The following is a 23,914-nucleotide window of genomic DNA, read 5'->3' as shown; positions in this document are numbered from 1 at the left end:
TATCAATGGAGGGTTCTCCCATATGGAATGTTAAATAGCCCAACCCTGTGCCAATATTTTGTATGATAGCCATTGGAAGTAACACATTAACAATTTCCTAAATCTATAATTTATCATTACATGGATGAAATTTTATTAACTGATTCAAATGCAGATAACTTAGAATGTTTGAAGAAGTAAAGAAAATTTTGCATTCTTGAGGATTATAAATTGTTCCTGAAAAGATACAAAGAGGAGATTCTATTAATTATTTAGGTTATTAAATAGGTCTACAAAAATTAGTCCCCAAGAGGTACAAATTAGGAGAGATCAATTATAGACTCTTAATGACTTTCAAAGATTATTTGGAGACATTTCCCATTTACAAACTGTTGATGGGGTAAAAAAGGATGAACTGAGTAATTCATTTAAAACCTTAGAAGGTGACAAGGACTTAAATAGTACAAGAGAATTATCAGCTGAAGCTGAGAGAGAACTGGCTTTGGCAGAAAAGAAAGTACAGGAATGACAAATGGATTGTGTGGATCCAAAGCTTGATTGCATTTTGCTTATTTTTCCCTCTAGGCATTCTCCTACAGGAATTTTAAAACAGAGGAAAGATATTATATTGGAATGGATATTTCTACCAAGTAAACAGAATAAAAAATTAAAAATTTATGTGGAAAAGATCTCTGACTTGATTTCAAAAGGAAAATTGAGACTTCATCAATTAGCAGGAATAGACCCAGCAGAAATTGTAGTACCTTTATCTAAGGATGACACTGACAAATTATGGGCAGAAAGTGAACCTTGGCAAAGAGCTTGCAGTAAATTTTTGGGAGAGATTAACAGCAAATTTTCCAAAAGTGATAAAATTCAACTTATAAAGAGAGCTTATTGGATTCTGCCTCATATTGTACAGGAAACATCCATATCTGGAGCCCCTACATTTTACACAGATTCAAAGAAACAAGGAAAGGCTGGTTACAAATCAGAAAATTTAAGTAAAGTGGTTTAAAGTCCTTATAATTTGGTTTAAAAATCGGGATTATATGCTATTCTGATGGTATTAATGGATTTTTCATAACCTCTTAACATAGTAACTGACTCTCAGTATGCTGAAAGAGTGGTATTACATATTGAGACTGCAGAATTTATCCCTGATGAGTCAGAATTAACTTCACTATTTATTAAATTACAAGATATAATCAGGAATAGGAATCATCCTTTATATATAACTCACATCTGATCCCATACTGGTCTGCCAGGCCCTCTAGCACAAGGCAATAATGAGATTGATAAATTATTGATAGGAAATGTGCTGGAGGCCTCAGAATTTCATAAAAAAATATCATGTCAATAGTATGGGTTTAAAAAAGGATTTTTCCATAACCTGGCAACAAGTCAAGGAAATTATAAGGAAATGTCCCACTTTTTTTTTTTTTTATACGCAAACTCCACTACCAGCAGGATGTAACCCAAAAGATACTTAGAGGAATGAAATCTTGCAGAATTTGGAAAATTTAAATATGTATACCACATTATTGATACCTATTCAAGATTTTAGTGGGTGACTGCTCTGAGTTCTGAAAAAGCTGATTCTGTAATCATGCATTTGCTAGAAGTCATGGCTATCATGGGTATACCTGCACAAATTAAGATGGACAATGATGCAGCATATATCTCTGGTAAAATGTAACAGTTTTTTGCTTATTACAATATAAAGCGTGTTACAGGTATACCACATAATCCTACAGGCCAAGCAGTCATATAAAGATCAAATCAAACTCTAAAGGATATGCTAAATAAACAGAAAGGGGTAACAACTCCCCCCCCCCCAAATAGATTACACAATGCTCTGTTAACTTTGAATTTTCTCAATGCTAACGAGAAAGGACCAACAGCTGCAGAGAGACATCGGATGATATAAAAAAAAAAAAACTACAGAATTAAATCAGCCTATATACATTAAAGATGTGCTGACCTCAGAATGAAAACCAGGATATGTCATTGAGGATGAGGTTTTGCTTTTGTTTCTACAGGAGAAGAAAAGTTATGGATACCATGAAAATTGATAAAGGTTCAATTTGAACAAGAGAGACCTCTTAATTAGAAGAGGTGATAGTTCATCAACTATCATCCAGCATGACCATCCAATTTAAACTAATTTATACCACTAACAAAAGCTTTTTATTTGGTCAGATATAACTTGACAAAAGGGAACCTCCCCAAAGCTATGTTTGAGGAAAAGTTTTTGTTTTTGTCTTTCAGGAGAATGAAGGCTAAGGAATCTGAAGAACATTGGTCAAATGAGACATCTGAAGAAAAAGGACAAATCAACCAGAATAAATGTCCCAAGAAAAAGAGTAAATTGGTCTATTGGTATATCCCATATAAAATTTCATAATTCTTCCTAAATGTTTGTTTCTGCTCTTCTCTACAGACACTTAACACAAATGGTCTTTATGTAGTCCCAGTTCAATTAAAAGTTAAGGCTGGCTTTGGAGTTGGAGAATGGCTCTCTCCTTCTCTAAACTCAAGCATGCTTGTTAAATGCAAAATCTCTGTATCCTTTCTCACTAATTAGACTCCCGGAGCTCCACCCAGGGCCTAGCCGTGGGTCTCTGCATCCAGATCCCTCAGTCGTTGGATGGGGTTTATGGCACGACTATTAGGGTGTTTGGCCATCCCATCACCAGAGTAGGTCAGTTCGGGCTTTCTCTCGACCATTGCCAGCAGTCTATTGTGGGGGTATCTTTGTGGATTTCTGTGGACCTCTCTAGCACTTTGTTTCTTCCTTTTCTCATGTGGTCTTCATTTACCATGGTCTTCTATTCCTCATTCTCCCTCTCTGTTCTTGATCCGGCTGGGATCTCCTGCTCCCACAGGCTCTCTTTCCTTCGCCCTTCATTGCTCCCATTCATGTCCAGGCTGTTCATGCAGATCTCAGCCATTTCTCCGTCATTGAGTGATCCCCATGTCTTTCTTGGTGTCCTGTTTTTCCAGGTAGCCTCCCTGATGATGTGAGTAGCAGTCCAGTCATCCTTGTTCTACATCTAGTATCCTCCTATGAGTGAGTACATACCATATTTGTTTTTCTGAGTCTGGGTTACCTCACTCAGGATGATTTTTTGATTGGCTTGATCTGTTTGGGAGGCATCTAGGCAGTGGTGCCGGGTCCTGTGCTCATTGCATGAGTTGGCTGTCTGAAACCTGGGGCTTATGCAGGGATGCTTGGCTCAATCTGGGAGTGGGGGACTGGACCTGCCTGGACTGAATCTACCAGGTTGAACTGAATCCCCAGGGGAGTCTTTGCCCTGGAGGAGGTGGGAATGAGGGGTGGGCTGGGGGGAAGGAGAGGGGAGCAGGAGGGTGGAGAACAAGGGAATCCATGGCTGATATGTAGAACTAAATGGTATTGTAAAATAAAATAAAAGGAAAAAAATCTCTGTATCCTGTCAGAAGAGCCATCTGATAGGGGACAGAAGAAAACCAAAATTAAGGGACTATTCTATAGCCACTAATCTCATAATTCTTTGGTTCTATTTTGATTCTTTAAAATTTATATTAACGTATGAATTTTGTATGAAAATTTATAAGATTAATACATAATATTTTAAACTTTTGTCATGATATTAATGGTCATGTAGAGTACTAACTAATTCTAGAGAAAAGGCTTCATCTAGCTGCCTGTATATGCTTTTGTGTTTGAGTCTATCAGTTTTATGCAGGGAATCATGACCACACTTAACAGCAAATTTGAAGTCTCCAAAAAGATAGTGGGGTCCCACAATGACGAATCCATCAGGATGATGATAATACCACTAAGCTGACAAACATCACCCAAAGATTGGCTTTGGACTACAAACTGCTCAGGAAAATTTCAAGATGGCTAGCTGAGATGATCCAGCCTCACAGACTACTTGAGCAAGGACTTGAGATAAGCCTTCACTTTTGCATTATGCAGAGACTGGACAACAAATGATACAGCTACCACTCCCAGGACTTGACAATTAACTCAAAATTTTTCTTTTCAGGATTCCCTAAAGATGTCTTCACACACAGAAAGCAGGAAGTAATTTTAAGAACATGACACCCACATTCCCAAGAGGTGGGGTGGGTTGTTTTTAGTTTTTCAATGGGCTTTGGATAATTGTCATTGTTTCAGATGGTTGGTTACAAGTTGTTATTGTTAATGGCCAGGAAAAAGGCTAAACAAAGGTGACTAGATTTAAGGTTTTTGTTTGAAAAAAAAAGAAAAAGAAAAAGGAGGCTATAAATAAGAGGTAGATTATTGAATCTACTCTTGAAAAAAAGAAAAAAGAGAGGATATATATATATATATATGATATAAATAAAAAGTAGATTATTGAATCTACTTTTAAAAGGCAACTACTAGTTTTAAATATTTTCACTGGATTGGATTTTTGTATATTGTATACAAATCATGTATATTGATACCAATTTGAGATTGATTTTGTTAGAATATATTTTACATGCATTTCTAATCTTGTTCAAGGTATTGTACCTATACAGTTCATTTAACAATGTAATGCAATTTTCTAATCCTTGAAAGTTATTATTACATACCAATTAGGATATAAAGAAATGTAAGTTAGTACTCATTACAATCGAACTTGTCATATTAGGTATGTCTTTTAGGTCAGGCAGAGATATATTTTAGATAGGTCACCTTCAAATACTTCAGAGATCTACAGAATATGGCATTTAAGATGTTTTAATAACATAGTTTTTCTTCTTCTTTTTATGACTGTGAGACATGTCTGCTCCCAGCAGCATCAATCTACTTCAGAGAAATGATGGGCATTGTAGAAACTATGGAGTTTACTTTCATTGTGGCAAAAGTTAGCCACTAGGCAAGAAAGTGCCCTCACATCAACTGCTGACAGTATGCTGTCCAAAATGGACAAGCAGGACACAAAACAAAGGACTGCCCATCGTTGCCAAGACAAGGTAGGAAGGTTTTTTAGAAAATCTTGCTTCACAGATGAGTATGTTAGATATGCTAAGCCTGTAGGCTGAAGATGATGCCCCAGTGTTGCAGAGAAACCTTGGGTGTCTGTCCAGGCAGCTGGCTGTTTCTGTCATGACTCACATTTTTTGGAAGTCACTTGTTTGTACTTCCTGTTTTACTAGATAATGTTATTTTCTTCTTGGGTCTCTGAGGGAATTGAAGATTAGATAGTTACAGTTTTCCTTAAGAAATTCAGAAAAGAAACTTACTAAAGAGGTGTAAAGTATATAAGTTTGAAAGACATCAAAAGATAGTTTTGGTAATGCAAATTAGGATAGAAGGTAAATTAGATACAATCCTTTGGAGTCACAAAAATAGGATAGATAATGAAATATTTTCTCTGAATTTGTCAAATGCAAATGGACTAGACATTGTTGATGTATTTATTGCTTGTATATATTGTATATAGTTATTGTACTTATTGTTTATAGTTTTTCTTATGTTAGTTATAACTTTTTTATTTTAGACAAAAAGGGGAAATGTGGTGATATATTGTATTCCCAATATATTGTACACCCTAATAAAGCTTATCTGAGGATCAGAGGAAAAAGGCAGCCACTATAGTAAACACAGAGGTCAGGCAATGGTAGCACACACCTTTAATCCTATCACTCAGGAGGCAGAAATCTGTTTGGCTCTCTGTGAGTTCAATGCCACACTGGGAACAGAGCCAGGCATGGTGGTACATACCTTTAATCCCAGCACTAACCATAAAGCTCTGGAGGTCTATACAGACAGACAAGAAGTGACAGAGCTGGGCAGAAAGAGGAAGTGATGTAGCTGGGTAGAGAGAGGAAATGAGATGGCAGAACAGAAAGACATATAGGTGTGGATGTACAAGAAGTAGGTCTCTTTGGAGACTGAGGTGTTGGTAAGGTTGTCTGTGGCTTGTTCTATTTTTCTGATCTCTCAGTTTTTTACCCCAATATCTGGCTCTGGGATTTTATTAATAAGATCATTTAGCAATTCATCCTATACACAACTCTCTCTTTTTTAAACTAATTCCCCCCTTTAAGAGTTCCCAATTGTCTCACCAAATTGCTGACAATGACGGTGAAGATGATGATAAAGTGTGATGCTGACTGCTGCTGCATAGAATAGCAGAAACCCGAGCAGGTGTCAAGGCAGCTACCGAGTGTGGCAGCAGCCTGAGGAGGGATCCAGGAAAAGTTCTCAGCCCACTGGGAGAGGGAGCTGTCTGTCTGAAAAATGCACACAGGTGATCATGGGGAAGAAGCACATGTGGCAGGCTCTGCCTGAAGACGGAGCTGGCTGCTGGTGAGGGGCTAACTCTGGTGGCATTTGGAGCCCAAGCACCTGTTGGGTTTTCTGAAGAGAGGCTACAACAGAAAAATCCCAGACTTGCTTAGAGGGCTTGGAGAAAAAAAAAAAAAAAAAAAAAGGAAAATCTAGCTGGCTGAGTGGTAAGTAACTCCAGTAGGAGCCTCCAAGTGCCACTCCACTGCGTGTTGGTGACTACAGTGCCACAAGCAAGTGTCTTTTTCATGAATTCATGCCCCAAAAGTTGGACACCAGATGAAGCATGATCCTAATTAGTCTTATCAATAAAAACCAGGAGTCAGATATCAGGGAAGCTGAAAGATCAGAGAAGGAGAGGAACAGTCAGCAGAGACTTCTTACCTCTCCAAATCCTCAGACCAAAAGGGCTAAGATCCTATCTCTGCTCTGCATTATCATTTCCTGTCTTCTGCCTGTACAGACCTCCAGACCTCTATGGTTAACTAGTGGCTAGTTCCACCCTCTGATCTCCAGGCAAGCTTTATTTGTCAGAACACAAACAAAATATCACACAACAGTGTATGCCACAGATCTTCCCCTCCTAACCTCTCCCCCAACTCATTGTTTTATCCCAGCCTTCAACTCCAGCAAGCAGCCCCTGGGAACCCACAGGCCACTCTGACCAGGGAAGCAGGTAGCCTAACTGCAGACTTTTAACTCTCCTGCTCCTCCCAATCAAGTCCCCCTTCTCATGCCCAGCTTTGCAGCAGACCACCCACCGAGGCCTCCCTTTTTCCTATTTCTAGTGGACCACAAAGATCTTACCCTACTAACCTCCCTCCCCCTATTCATTGCCTTACCTCCTCCACCCCATCTCCAGGCACGTCCTACCAACACACAGGCTGCTCTATCCAGGGAAGCAGGTAGGCTAACTGCAGCTCTTCACCTCTGCCTCCATTCTTCCAAATCCAACCCTCCTTCCTCATCCCCAGCACTGCAGTAAAACACCTGCAGTGCTCTCCCCCATATCATCTTTGGTGAATCCCACAGGTCTTTCCCTCCTAATTTCCCTTCCCTCAATGGTTGCTTTGTCCCACCACCCAACTCTATCAGGCAGCCCCTGGGAACCCACAGGCCACGCTGACCAGGAAAGCACATACCTTGACTGTAGAGCTTCACCTCTTCCTCCATTCTTCCTAGTCCAATACCCCAGTCTCCTTAGCTTTGTGGCAGACCTTCTGCTGTGGCTTCTCCACACTCGCTGCCCTTGTTTCCAGGGGACTAACTAAGCAGATCCTGGTGGAACATTCTGTTTTCCTCCCTCTTGTAAAGTCCCTTCACTGACCTCAACCCATCTCCATTCCTAAGTCTCAGGCCCCAATATCCAGAAACACATTTACCTGGAATCCCAAGTGCCCACATCTATCAGGACACCAGGAGATTTCCCTACAGGCAACACACTCTCCTAAGAACCAGAGAGGAAGATGAAACCAAGGAATAAAACAGCCACTCAACAAAGAGAAGACCAGACGTCAGCACCTAGAATTACGATCGTCCCAATCCCAGAAGCCTAGATGCCAGTGTAAAAACACAATCAATAATAGCCAGGATGATTTATCTCCACCAGAGCCCAGCAACCCTACCACAGCAGGCCTGGGTGTTACAACCTAGCTAAGGCACCAGAAAAAGACTTCGGAACACTCTGTATGAAGGTGATAGAGGGCCTTAAAGAGGAAATGAGTAAATCCCTTAAAGAGATCCAAGAAAACATGGACATACGGTGGAAGGAAATGAATAAAACAGATCAAAACTGGAAAGTGGGAATAGAATCAATAAAGAAAACCTGAACTGAGGGAAATCTGGAAAAGAAAAATTTAGGAACTCAAACAAGAAAAACAGTGGAAAGCTTCACCAACAGAATACAAGAGCTGGAAGAAAGGATTGTGGGCATTGAAGACACGATATAAGAAATAGATACCTTGGTCAAAGAACATGTTAAATCCAAAAATCTCCTGGCACAAATCATCTAGGAAATATGGGACACCATGAAAAGACAAAATAATAGACTAATAGGAATAGAGGAAGGAAAAGACACAGGTCAAAGGCCCAGAAAATATTTTTCAACAAAATCATAGAAGAAAATTTCCCCAACCTAAAAAAAAGATGCCAGTCAAAGTACAAGAAGCATACAGAACACCAAACAGACTGGATTAGAAAATAACTTCTCCATGGCATATAATAATCAAAACACTGACAGCCTGAGTATGACAATGAGACTCACGTGCAGGCCTGGGGTGATCTGCCCAGGGCTCCAAGGAGAGAACACAGGTCCTAGTCTATGCTCCATCCAGCTGTAACTTACTCATTCACTTTCTTAAAGGGACAATACAAGTGTCAAGGAGGTGGTAGAGTAATGAAGCTCCTGGCCATGAGTTGACCCCATGGAACTGAGAGGTGGAAGTATGTAGGGCTCAGGGACATGGATGTACTTTAGATCCTTCTTAAAATTTACGTATAAATGCTTAAAATGGTCTACAAGGCAGTTTGCTTGTATGTTAAACTACATGTAAGATATAGTGTGCATCTCATAACATGAGTAAGCAGAGAGGCCATCAGTGACTAGCCGGGAGATGAACTGAATCCTCCCCTCAGCCTTTCCACTTACAAACATCTACTCAACAAAGGTAGATGGTGGTAGGTGATGGGAGAGCAATAGGACCCTAGAGTTTCTCTAGTAGCAGTACCAGCTCTGGGAAAGTCTGAACATATTTGTGGGCTTGACAGAAATTTGAATTCTGTGCAGTCAGTAAAGTCCCAGTCTCTGAGAGATGTGTAGACTTGAATTATGGAGGGAGCAGCTTTCTCTCACTCCCATTTGTGGCTGAAACCAAGCCTTCAGCGATGCATTGATCCACGACTTCTCAATGACTTTATGCAGCAACCCCTCGCACAGAACATTCCACAGTGCACAGTGATCTCTGATAATTAAGTACAATATTACTTCGGAAAAAAGAAAAAGGAAAACATGGGGCCACGAAGCCCCTTGAAGTGCCGAGCAAACAGGCACTATTATGGTGAACAAATGTATGGTGTGGTATGGGGCAGGGGGGAGAGAATGGTTTCTGTCCTGTGGGCAGAAGAATATGTGAAGAGGTGAAAGTGGTAAGGAGCAGGCTGAGGTGGGTAGTTTGATTGACACCCAGGGCCATGGTGATGTCTGGGCCTGGGCTGCTGCTTGGGCCCATGTCTGGGTTCATGGCCCTGATGCAGCCGTGGTTTGTATTAATGTCTGTGTCTTCTGATACCACTGAAGGCTGAGAGGATAGGGCTGTACAGAGTTGGCCCTATACCCTCACTGGTTGCAACACTAGGGAGAGCTGGTTCTGCCACTCACCAGCTAAAGAACTCAAGGGAGAGGGTCCTACACCTCACCTGGGCAGCACAATGGAGCTGACCCTGTTTTCAGGGACATGGGCCCTGAGGGCATGAGAGGGGCATAGCTGGTACTGGCTCCTTCATCTGTGGTGTAGTAGTGGGGGTGAGGAGAAGATGTGCCCTACCCCTGTAGCCTCCAGCTGGTGAGGGAGCTGACCCTGTTGATGGGGGCAGGGATAAGCCAGCAAAGAGAGTGAGCTTGAGGGATCTGGCTTTGTCTCTCATCTGCTTTATGGTGGCATGGGCAGGGGAAGATGCCCCCACCCTCTACACCTGAGATGGGTAGGAGAGGAGGTCTGAGGTCATAAGAGTGGAAAAGCTGTCCCTGCCCCTCACTAACGACAGCACTTGGGAGAGCAGGTCCTGCACCTCACCTGGCAGTACAATAGAGATGTCCTTTTTGGCAGAAGTGTGGGTGAGCCAGCCCTGAAGTTGTGAGCATGGGAGAGCTGTACCCATTACTCATCTGTCATGCAGAAGTGTGAGTGGGGGAGAGATGCCCTTAATTACCTATCATAGCCTGTGACAGATGAGGAAGTTGACCCTCCCCTTTACCAGCTGCAGTACTCAGGAAAGCAGACCTTGTTCCTCTCCTGGGAAGCACAGCAGAGCTGGCCTGGTTGGCAGGGTATGGGTTAGCTGGCCCTGAGGGTGTGAGAGTGTGATAGTCAGCCCCAGTCCCCTTATCTGCCATGTGGTAGTGAGGGTGATGGAAAGATGCCTCCCCTTGTCCCTACCATCTGTGGTGGGCAAAGGAGCTGACTCTCCCCCTTACCAGCTACAGCGCTCTGGAAAGTGGACCCTGCGCTTCTCCTGGGCAGCACAGTGGAGTTGACTCTAGAGATGAGGGTGTGAAGTGACTGGAGATCTGGCCCATCTCTCATCTGGCATATCATGGTGTGGGTAGGGGAGAAATGCCCTCCCCTACTGCTTTGTGGCAAATGGGAGAGCTCTGTCCCTGAGGTCCTAAGAGTGGGAGAGCTGTCCCTGTCCCTCACCAGCTACAGCACTTGGGTAGTGGCCTCTACACCTCATCTGGGCAGCACATTAGAGCTGGCCCTGATGATGTAGGTGTGAGAGAGCTGCCCCTGAGGGTGTGAAAACAGGAGAACTGGCCCCATTCCTTGCTCATGGCTGCAAGGGGAGAACTAGGCAAGGCAATGCTGCAGAGCTCACCCTGGTGGTGAGAACAGGAGAGATCCTGTGGGATGACCAACTCTGCAACTATGCAGGCCCAGAACCAGGGGTATGGGTTGGCCCACGTCTACATCCACCCTGTCTGTGATCTGCTGGAGCATGTGAAGGGCTGGTCCTGCAGACCCAAAGCTGCAGGATCTCCACAGCACAGGGAAAAAAATAGAATGTGCAAGAGGAGTCTCAGTGAGGGCCTAGTATTGATAGTGTAGCAGAAACCAGAAGAAGCCTTGAATCAGACCAATGCAAGTTGCTATGAATACTTGTAAGTAGAGATGTATGGATAAAAGGGTTTGCTATGTCACTGTGTCACACTACAGCTTCCATGATTAGATTGATTTTTCTGTTTTCCTCTCAAACTTTATTTATTTTATTTTTGGAGAGAGGTTGGACAAAGGGATGGGAAATGAATGGAACCCAAATGCATGATGTGAAAGACACAAAGAATAAATTAAAAAAAGAAAGAAAACAGGCTGAGCAAGCCATGGGAAGCAAGCCAGTAAGTAGCACCCCTCCATGGCCTCTTCATCAGCTCCTGCCCTGCCCTGTTTGAATTTCTGTCCTGACTTCCTTCAATAATGAACAGCAACATGGAAGTATAAGCCAAAAAAAAAAAAAAAAAAAAAAAAAAAAAACCTTTCTTCCACCCAAATAATAATAAAACATTAAACATATAGAACAAAGAAAGAATATTAAAAGCTACAAGGGAAAAAAAAGACCAAGCAACATATAAAGGCAGACCTATTAAAATTACTCTTACTTATCAATGGAGACTATAAAAGCCAGAAGGGTCTGGACAGATGTGTAACAGACTCTGAGAGACCACAGATATCCCACAATACTATTCCCAAGAAACTTTCAATCAAATATACAGAGAAAATAAGATATTATATGATAAAACCAAATTTAAACAATATCTACCTAAAAATCCAGCTCTATAAGAAGTTGCATAAGAAGTTGCTAGAAGGTAAATGCCAACCTAATAAGGTTAACCACATCAAAAAAAACCAGAAGGAATAAATAATCCCAGGCCAGAAAAGTCAAAAGAAGGCACACACATACACATACACAGTCATCACTACCACCACCACCACCACCACCACCACCACCACCAACAACAACAACAACAATAACAACAACAGCAGCAGCAGCAGCAACAATAAGATAACAGGAATCAACAATTATTGGTCATTGATATCTCTCAATATTAATGGTCTCAATTCCCCAATGTAAAGACACAGCCTAACAAAATGGGTGTAAAAATAGGATCCTTCCCTCTGCTGCATCCAAGAAACACACCTTAACATCAAGGATAGACATCAACTTAAGGGTAAAGGTGTGAAAAAGCTATTCCAAGCAAATGGACCAATGAAGAAAGCTGGTGTGGCTACTTTATCATCTGACAAAATGGACTTCAAACCAAAACTAATCAGAAGAGAAATCGGACACTACATACTCATCAAAGAAAACTCCACCAAGAGGACATTGCAATTCTTAACATCTATCTATGCACCAAACACAAGAGCACCCAAGTTACACTACTACAGCTTAAATCACATATTGACCCTCACACACTGATAGTAAGGGACTTCAATAGCCCATTCTTGCCAATAGACAGGTTATCCAGACAAAAACTAAACAGAGGAATGCTAGAGCTAACATACAAACCAAATAGGTCAGGCAGATATTTACAGAACATGTCACCCAAACACAAAATAATATACCTTGAGTACTTAATGGAACTTTCTCCAAAATTGACCATATACTTCAACACAAAGCAAGTCTCAACAGACACAAGAAGATCAAAATAACTCTTTGCATCCTATCACCCCACTATGGACTAAAGCTGGATATTAACAGCAACAACAAAAACAGCAGAAAGCTTACAAATTCATGGAACCTAAACAACACTCTATTGAATGAAAAAAAAAAAGAGTCAAGACAAAATTAAGAAAAAATGAAAAACTTTCTAGAATTGAATGAAAATTAATACACAATATTACTCAAACTTATGGGGCAAAATGGACACAGTTCTATGAGGCAAGTTTATGATATTAAGTGCCTACATGAAAAGTTGAAGACATCCCATACTAGCAACTTAACAGCACACCTGAAAGCTCTAGAATCAAAAGAAGAAATCACACCCAAAATGAGGAGATGGCAAGAAATAACCAAACTCAGGTCCAAAAAGTCAATAAAATAGAAATAAACAAACAAAAGCAATAAAAAGAATCAATGAAACAGAGTTGCTTGTTTAAGAAAAATCAGTAAGACTGATAAACCCTTATCCAAATTAACTAAAATGTAAAGAGAAAATATCCAAATGAAAAAAAAAATGGCAGCTAAAACAGGGCCATAACAAGAGATGCTGAGGAGATATACAGAATAATAAGGACAAAATTAGAAATGAAAAGGGGTCATAGAAACAGTCACAGAAAAATCTTGAGAATCATAAGGACACCCTTCAAAAACCTGTACTCCACTAAATAGGAAAACCTAAAATAGAAAACTAAAATAATTTTCTTGTTACATTCCTCTTACCAAAATTAAACCAAGATCAGATAATTTAAATAGACCTATAGTACCTAGTGAAATTAAAATAGTCCTTAAAATTTTCCCTAATCCCACCCCCCTCCAAAAAAAGCTAGGGCCTATAATTTAGTGCAGAATTCTACAGGATATTCAAAGAGTTAATGCCAACACTTTTCAAATTATTCCACAAAATAGAAACTGAAGGGACATTGTCCAATTCACTTTATGAAACCATAGTTACTCTGCTACACAAACCATATAAAGACTCAACAAAGAAAGAGGATTACAGAACTATTTCCCATATAAACACAGATGCAAAAATACTCAATAAAATACTTGAAAAATGAATTCAAGAACATATAAAAATCATTCAACATGATCAAGTAGGCTTCATTCCGGAGATTCAGAGATTGCTCAACATACATACTATAATCCACCATATAAACAAACTGAAAGACAAAAAACACATGATGATCTCACTAAATGAAGAAAGGCCTTTGACAAAATTCAACACCCCATCATGATAAAAGACCTAGAGAGATTATGAATATAAGGTGCATACCTCAACATAATAAAGGTAGTTTACAGCAAGTCCATAACCAACTTTAACTTAAATGGAGAGAAATGCAAAGCAATTCCACTGAAATTAGGAACAAGACAAAGTTGTCCACTCTCTCCATATATATTCAATATAGTACTTGAAGTCTTAGTAGAACAATAAGACAACTAAAGAAGATCAAGGGGAAATAAAATGAAAAGGAAGAACTCAAAGTATCTTGATTTGCAGATGATATGATAGTAGACACAAGTGACTCTGAAAATTCCACTGGAGAACTCCTACATCTGATAAACACTTCAGCAATACATCAGCACACAAAATTAATTCACAAAAAAATCAGTAGCCTTTCTATATATAAATGGCAAAGTATCTGACAAAGAAATCATCAAAGCAACACCTTTCACAATAGCTTTTTTTTTTTTTTTTTAAAGATTTATTTATTTATTACGTATACAGTGTTCTGCCTGCATGTGTCCCTTCAGGCCAGAAGAGGGCACTAGATCTCATTACAGATGGTTGTGAGCCACCATGTGGTTGCTGGGAATTAAACTCAGGACCTCTGGAAGAACAGCCAGTGCTCTTAACCGCTGAGCTATCTCTCCAGCCCCCCACAATAGCTTCAAATGATGTAAAATATCTTGGAATATCTCTACCCAAGCAAGTGCAAGACTTGTATGATAAAAACCTCAAGTCATTGAAGAAAGAAATTGAAAAAGATATCAGAAGATGAAAAGATCTCCCATGTTCATGGATTGGTAGGATTAATATAGTAAAAATGATCAACCTACCAAAAGCAAGCTACAGATTCAATGCAATCCTTATGAAAATTTCAGCACAATTTTTCACAGATCTTGATAGGACAATTTTAACCTTCATATGGAAACACAAAAACCCAGGATAACTTAAACAATCCTGAATAATAAAAGAACTACTGGAAGTATCACCATATCCAAATACAAGTTGTACTATAAAGCTATCATAATAAAAACAGCATGATGTTAATACAAAAACAGAAACATTGATCAATGGAATCAAACTGAAGACCCAGACATAAATCCACACACCTATGGGCACCTGAGTTTTCATAAAGAAATATAAACTGGAAAAAGACAACATCTTCAACAAATGCTACTGGTCAAACAGGTTGTTTGCATGCAGAAGAATCAAAATAGATACATACCTTTCACCCTGAACAAAACTCAACTCCAAATGAATCAAAGGACTCAGCATAGAGACCTCAGATAGACTGAACCAGATAGAAGAGAAAGTGGGGAACAGCCTTGATGAATTCATTGGCACAAGAAAAGACTTTCTGAACAGACTATTGTTAGCACAGACACTAAGTTTAATAATTAATGAATGGGACCACATGAAACTGAGAAACTTCTGCATGGCAAAGGACAATATCATTAGGACAAAGCAGCAGCCTATGGAATGAGAAATGATTTTTGCTAACTACAGATTTGATAGAGGGCAAATATCCAAAATATATAAAGAATTCAAGAAATTATATATCAAGAAAACAAATAGCTCAATTAAAAAATGTGGTACATTTCTGAAAACTCTCCAGGACAGTTTCAAGATGAAATGGTCCATCATACTACACTTCTAGCCAGAAACTCAGACAACTTTACCCATTGCTCTGAGACTGGTTGAAGAATCTACAGCAAGTCCTATTGAGACCTAACTATCTGAGCTTTCTTACAGGACCCCGCAGAGATACTGTTGCAACCCTAAACAACAGGAAGCAATTCCAAGAAAATGATGCCCCCTCTCCCAGAGGTTTCATTTTTTTCCAGGTTATGGATAATGGTTATAGGGTTGGGTGTGGAATAATAAAAATTAGACTCAGTATTATCTTTAGGAAAAGAAAAAGGGGAATGAATATGTATAGGATATTAAGGTAGATTATTGTACATATTAGTAAACTAATTTTTTTTTTTTTGGTTTTTTGAGACAGGGTTTCTCTGTGTAGCTTTGCGCCTTTCCTGGAGCTCACTTGGTAGCCCAGGCTGGCCTCGAACTCACAAAGATCCGCCTGCCTCTGCCTCCCGAGTGCTGGGATTAAAGGCGTGCGCCACCACCGCCCGGCCGTAAACTAATTTAATAAAATATCCTTAGATAATTTGCAGTTATGGATTCTTGTATACTGATTCAAATGTAAACTATTTTTACATTCTTATTTAAGATAATTTGTATATTGATACAAATACAAAACTATATATGTTGTATTGTACATATATTTCTACTCGTATTTGAAATATCTTATATATTGATACAAATATAAAATTATATTTGTCATACTGTATATATGTTCTACTTCTGTTTAAAATATTTTATATATTGATACATATTTGGAATTGTTGTCATATTGCATATTGTACTATACATTCCTACCTCCGTTTAAGACATTTTGTGTATTGTCACAATTTTGAGGTCATTGTCTTTTTACTGTACAACTGATCACAGACTGTTTACCTTGTTTAAACATACTCTTAATCTTCAGGTTATTTAGGTACATAAGACTTACAGATTTATAGTCACCCATGCTTGTCATCTCTATAGTTATATTAATTAGGTTGTCCAGATTTACAAATACATAAGTCAGATGGACAGGTAATTTTCAAACACTTCATAGACCTAGAGAATATGGCATTTAAATAACTTAGAATTCTGTTGACATGAGACACGATTTCTCCTGGCAGCACTGATCTGATCCCGAGAGAATGTTGGACTTCTAAGACACTCTGTTTAGAAGTTTGTCTTTTTGGTGCATAATGGCATGCTGGGCAAAGAACTTGCCTTGACTGCTGACAGTACAAATGCTGTCCTTTCTGGAAGAGCGGGACACAAGGAAAAGTGACTACTGAACTCTGCCAAGACAGGGTAAGATGATCTTTCAAAATTCTTGCTTCTAGTTGGTTCTTTGAAAAAATCAACAAGATAGACAAACCACTAGCCAAATTAACCAAAAGGCAAAGAGAGAGCACCCAAATTCACAAAATCAGAAATGAAAAGGGAGACATAACAACAGACAATGAGGAAATCCAGAGAATCATCAGATCATACTTCAAAAACCTGTACTCCACAAAAATGGAAAACCAGGAAGAAATGGACAATTTTCTGGATAAATACCAAATACCAAAATTAAATCAAGACCAGATAAACCATTTAAATAGACCAATAACCCCTAAAGAAATAGAAACAGTCATCAAAAGTCTCCCAACTAAAAAAAGCCCAGGACCAGATGGTTTCAGTGCAGAATTCTACCAGACTTTCAAAGTAGAACTAATACCAATCCTCTTCAAAGTGTTCCACACAATAGAAACAGAAGGAACACTACCAAACTCTTTTTATGAGGCTACAATTACCCTGATACCCAAACCACACAAAGATGCAACAAAGAAAGAGAACTACAGACCAATCTCCCTCATGAACATTGATGCAAAAATACTCAACAAAATATTGGCAAACCGAATCCAAGAATACATCAAAACAATCATCCATCACGACCAAGTAGGATTCATCCCAGGGATGCAAGGATGGTTCAACATACGGAAATCAGTCAATGTAATACACCATATAAACAAACTGAAAGAAAAAAACGACATGATCATCTCCCTAGATGCTGAAAAAGCCTTTGACAAAATCCAACACCCCTTCATGATAAAGGTCTTAGAAAGAATAGGAATACAAGGAACATTTCTAAACATAATAAAAGCAATTTATAGCAAGCCAACAGCAAACATCAAATTAAATGGAGAGAAACTCAAAGCGATACCACTAAATTCAGGAACAAGACAAGGCTGTCCACTCTCCCCATACTTATTCAATATAGTACTAGAAGTTCTAGCTAGAGCAATAAGACAACTAAAGGAGATCAAAGGGATACAAATTGGCAAGGAAGAAGTCAAACTTTCACTATTTGCAGATGATATGATAGTATACATAAGCGACCCCAAAAACTCTACCAGGGAACTTCTACAGCTGATAAACTCCTTCAGTAAAGTGGCAGGATACAAGATCAACTCAAAAAAATCAGTAGCCCTCCTATACACAAATGATAAAAGGGCTGAGAAAGAAGTCAGAGAAACATCACCCTTTACAATAGCCACAAATAATATAAAATACCTTGGGATAACACTAACTAAACAAGTGAAAGACCTTTTTGATAAGAACTTTAAATCTCTAAAGAAAGAAATTGAAGAAGATATCAGAAAATGGAAGGATCTCCCATGCTCATGGGTAGGTAGGATTAACATAGTAAAAATGGCAATCTTACCAAAAGCAATCTACAGATTCAATGCAATCCCCATCAAAATCCCAACACAATTCTTCACAGACTTGGAAAGAAAAATACTCAACTTTATATGGAAAAACAAAAGACCCAGGATAGCTAAAAGAATCCTATACGATAAAGCAACCCTTGGAGGCATCACCATCCCGGACCTCAAACTCTACTATAGAGCTATAGAAATAAAAACAGCTTGGTACTGGTATAAAAACCAACATACGGACCAATGGAATCGAATTGAAGACCCTGACATTAATCCATGCACATATGAACACCTGGTTTTTGACAAAGGAGCCAAAACTATACAATGGAACAAAGAAAATATCTTCAACAAATGGTGCTGGCATAACTGGATGTCAATATGTAAAAGATTACAAATAGATCCATATCTGTCACCATGCACAAAACTCAAGTCCAAGTGGATCAAAGACCTAAACATAAATCCAGTTACACTAAACTTAATAGAAAAGAAAATAGGAAGCACTCTTGAACGCATTGGCACCGGAGACCATTTCCTAAATAAAACACCGACAGCACAGACCCTGAGCACAACCATTAATAAATGGGACCTCTCAAAACTGAGAAACTTTTGCAGGGCAAAAGACACAGTCAATAAGACAAAAAGACAGCCAACAGATTGGGAAAAGATCTTCACCAACCCCACATCTGACAGAGGATTGATCTCCACAATATATAAAGAACTTAAGAAACTAGACATCAAAGCACTGAACAGTCCGATTAAAAAATGGGCTAAAGAGCTAAACAGAGAATTCACAAAACAAGAACTACAAATGGCTGAAAGACATTTAAAGAAATGCTCAACATCCTTAATCATCAGAGAAATGCAAATCAAAACGACTCTGAGATACCACCTTACACCTGTTAGAATGGGTAAGATCAAAAACACCAATGACAACCAATGTTGGAGAGGATGTGGAACAAAGGGAACACTCCTCCACTGTTGGTGGGAATGTAAACTTGTAAAACTACTGTGGAAATCAGTATGGCAGTTTCTCAGAAAATTAGGAATCGAACTACCTCAAGACCCAGCCATACCACTCTTGGGCATATACCCAAAGAATGCTGATACATACCATAAAGATACATGCTCAGCTATGTTCATAGCAGCACTATTTGTAATAGCCAGAACCTGGAAACAACCTAGATGCCCATCAACGGAAGAATGGATGAAAAAAAATGTGGTACATATACACAATGGAGTACTACTCAGCAGAGAAAAACAATGAAAGCATGAAATTTGCAGGCAAATGGATGGAACTAGAAAAAATCATCCTGAGTGAGGTAACCCAAACCCAGAAAGACAGTTATGGTATGTACTCACTCATTGGTGGATTCTAGATATAAAATGAACAATCAAACCACAACCCATAGAACCATAAAGGCTATATATATATAGCATGGAGGTCCCTAGGACAACTGTGGCATATAATAAATTTCAGTTTTACTCAATTATTGAAAAAAATAGCCAAATGAATGGAAACACATGAACTATGAACCAAAGGCTGAGGGGCTCCCAGCTGGATCAGGCCCTCTGAATAGGTGAGACAGTTGATTGGCTTGATCAGTTTGGGAGGCATCTAGGCAGTGGGACCAAGTCCTGTGCTCATTGCATGAATTTACTGTTTGAAACCAGGAACATATGCAGGGACACTTGGCTTAGTCTGGGAGGAAGGGACTGGACCTCCCTGGACTGAGTCTACCAAGTTGATCACAGTCCTCGGGGGAGGACTTGTCCTGGAGGAGGTGGGAATGGAGGGTGGGCTGGGGGTAAGGGGAGGGCGTGGGAGGGGGGAGAATAGGGGAACCCATGGCTGATATGTAGAACTGAATGATATTGTAAAATAAAAAATATATATCACAAAAAAAAAAATTTTTGCTTCTAAAAATTGTCTGTCAGATAGTCTAGGCCTGTAGCCAAATTGGATGCCCCAACTGTGCTGAGAAACTTTAGGTGACTGTCCAGTCTGCCAGCTGTTTCTCCCTATTCTCAAAATATTTTCAAAAATTGATTGGGTGCATTTTCCTATTTTCTCAGGTATTATATTCCTTCTCAGATCTTTAATGGGGTTAAAGACTAACAGTTATAATTACAATCTTCTTGTATCTTAGCTAGAATATACTAAGTGCTAGATTGAGATTCTTCAGGACAGGACAACTTTTGGAATAATCTCTGTAACATGCCACTTATCTATGTTCTGGACATCTCTGGATTTTAGTATACATCTCTTATTTGATGTTGTTCTTGTTGGTTATAGTTCCTTTTGTTTAGGTCATTACCCTTTATTTCTTTTGGACATTACTTAATAATCATTCCTATTTATAGTTTTGTGTTTGGCTAGAAGTTTCTTATTTAGACAAAAGGAGGAGATGTAGTAGATAGCTGTTCTAGCTATGACCTTGAAGCACCACCCCTAGTGAGGTAACAGATAACTGTTACACCTGTGTATGACCTTAAAATACATGACCCTGGGGCATGATTGCTTTGGACTTTTAAGACCTGGGATGTACATACTTGGAGCTCTCTTCTCTCCCTCATGGTTTTGGATGCTGGGACAGACCAGGCGGATCTCATGTGGAAGAACAGCATGAGACAGTGCCTCACCTTTCTAACATCCTGAGACAAATTCCTCTATTCTGTCTTGTGAATTTTCTTTCCCAAATAAATTTCTTTGCCCTTAAACAGACTCCATGGATTTCTCCCATTAGTAGATTCGGGGAGGGGGAGCTTTGGGGGAGTGGGAGGAGGAATGAGAGGGGGATCTGTGATTGGTATGTAAAATAAATAAAAAATTTCTTAGTAAAAAAAGAAAATGTGCTACATTTGCATAATGGAGTATTAGTTCTTTAAAAGGTTACGTAAAAAACAACACTTGCAGGCAAATGGATGTTACTAGAAAAAAATCATCTGGAGTGAGGTAACCCAAACCCAGAAAGACAAACATATATTTATTTATAAAAAATAAGCTATGATCCATAGACTCTCATGTACAGAGTAAGGGATTAGAGGGAACAGATAGATCTCATTAGGAAAGGAAAATAGAATTGATAGTTCTGGATGGATGGTGTGGGCTGGAATGAGAGGATCAGGTGGGGAAGGGGAGAGGAGGGGCTTGAAGGAGGGAATACAGGAAGATACAGCTAAAATAAGGGCTGTTTGAGGGATAGTATGGAAACCTAATACAGTAGATATGTATCTAATATAATATATATATTCCTAATATAATACATATATAAAGGTGATCTAAATACATACATATGTGAATGGCTAATTAGGTTGCATCTAATTAAGTTGTTGGACAAAGGGTTCCACAGGAACCCTCAAACAACCCAGATTGCTGCCAACAGTATAGATTGCTCTCTAAAAACTTACAGCAAGGCCTGATTGCTGAAGGCAACATTTTCACAGCTATTTAAACATAGAGACATTGAGCCTTTACCTATATAGAGCTGTTACCGTTCTATTCCAGCATTTTAGGTACAGGAATATACTCTACATGCTCTCAAAACATAAGCACTAAGCTAGTCACAAATCCTTTCATCTAAAATGATGTCCTTACCTGAAAGATATGCTAGGACAATAGTGGCACAAAGCTTGTGGGAATAACCAATCAATAACTGATTTGACTTAAGGCCCACTCCATGAGATGTAATTCATATCTTACACTGCTTGAGTGAATAAGAACCTGAGACTAGGTAGCCTAGAGTCCTAGGGTAAAACCAAATAGTACTGATCTGAAAAAAGGGAAAAAAATGTAGTGGTAAAGTGACTTTTGATGATATTCTACTATACTCACAGATATAGTATATATATATATAACACTGCCTTGTTCAACCACCATCAGAGAAGCTTCCTCCTACAGCAGATGGGAACAAGTACAGAGACCCACGTCAGATACTGGACAGAGAGTGAGAGATCTTGGAATACTCAGCCTTAAAAAGGATGTCTCCATCAAATATCAAATCCCTCTCTTCAGAGCTCAGGGAACCCATGGAGAAAGAGGTAGAAAAAAATGTATGAGCCAGAGATAGAAAACATAATATGAACTCACAGAGACTGCAACAACATTCACAGGGCCTGCATAGGTCTGTTCCAAGTCCTCTGCATGTATATTATTGCTTCCAATTCTGTGTTTTTATAGGATTCCTGAGTGTGCAAATGAATAGGTCTTTGACTCTTGTGTCTTCTGTAGATGTAACCAACCGTCTTATTAAAATAAAAAACACAGAACCAATGTAAAAGAGAAAGCCTAGAGGTCAGAGGTCAGAGCTAAAAATCTTACCTCCTGCAGTGCTCCTAGCTTCCCCGAAAGAGAGCTACTTCCTGTGTGTCTGTCTTTAAATAGTCTTTCTGTTCTGCCTTCCCATTGGTTGTAAACTCAAACACATGACTGCCTCATCACTGCCTGTAAGTACCGCCCTCCAGGTCTTAAAGGTGTATGTCTCCAATGCTGGCTGTATCCCTGAACACACAGAGATCTACCTAGCTCTTCTACCAAGTGCTGGGATTAAAGGCATGCGCCACCACCACTACACTCTTGCTATGGCTCTAATAGCTCTGACCCCCGGGCAACTTTATTTATTAACATACAATTAAAATCACATTTCAGTACAAATAAAATACCACCATAGTCTTCTCTTGGGACCTTTTCCTTCTGTTAGTTTTTCTTGCCCAACTTTGATGTGATAGTTTCTGTTTTATCTTATATTTAAAAAAATGAATGAATGAATGAATGAATGAATGAAAATCTAGCCACTAGGGTAAAAGTTAACAACTGAGCTGTCACTATACCTGCTGGGAGAGGGAAATTCAGTTTTCCCTAATAGAGTGACTCTGTGTACATCAACTACTCCAGGGAAGGCTTCATGTTCTGGAGTAATTGACCAACATATAATGGACTTCACAGTTTCTTTGCATGCTTATGTTTGGTTACAGTGTTTATTTGGAGTGTGTGTGTGTGGTTTTATTTTGTTTTTTTTTTTGGTTTTGTTATTTTATTGGGTTTTTGTTTGGTGTTTTGAGAAAAAAATTAAATTTGGGTGGGTAGGGAGGTGGAAAGGATCTGGAAGGACTTGGGGAAGGGTAAGTATATGATCTGAATATATTTAAATTTAAATTTAATTTTTGAAAAAATAATAAAAGATAGAGAATTAAAATAGTTTTTAAATTAAATATATTGTTTATAGGCTCATTCTGATGAATTTTGAAGATTTAAAACACAGAACATTTCCCTAGTTTATGTGTCATGGTTATGCAGGGGTTGTGTTGATCCACTGTACCATTCCAATTTTAGAATATGTGCTGTGAAAGCAAGTACAAAAGACATATAAGCTCATTGGTATTGAAATATTGGATTTATAACATTTGCACTGTCTTTTGTTATTGTGACTTCTTTTATTAATTTATTAAAAAACAAATCTCAGAAGTTAAATATTAGGGAATATATGTGAGAGATCCACAGAGCAATGGAGAAATAATTACCTGCTCTCTTTTCCACCATCCCCGATCAAAAAGAGCATGTATCTTCTTAGGCCCCTCCTTCTTGCTCCTGTGTGTCCCTCTAAATTCCTCTTAGTCAGCCAGAAAACTCTGGCCAGCTTAGTGTTGACTTTTTCCTTTGAACCAAGG

General features: G+C 39.1%; 1 non-coding gene across 1 annotated transcript; it reads right to left on the bottom strand.

Annotated features, from left to right (window-relative positions):
- Positions 1-23,498: 23,498 nt before the first annotated feature.
- LOC114708027 lies at positions 23,499-23,603 on the bottom strand. The gene has a single exon (XR_003736739.1). It is a non-coding gene; the product is annotated as a U6 spliceosomal RNA (small nuclear RNA).
- Positions 23,604-23,914: the final 311 nt, after the last annotated feature.

This window comes from Peromyscus leucopus, chromosome 7, assembly GCF_004664715.2.
Source record: "Peromyscus leucopus breed LL Stock chromosome 7, UCI_PerLeu_2.1, whole genome shotgun sequence".
Classification (NCBI taxonomy): Eukaryota; Metazoa; Chordata; class Mammalia; order Rodentia; family Cricetidae; genus Peromyscus; species Peromyscus leucopus.
The sequence above is the reverse complement of the archived record's forward strand: the minus strand, read 5'-3'. Positions and strand labels throughout refer to the sequence as shown.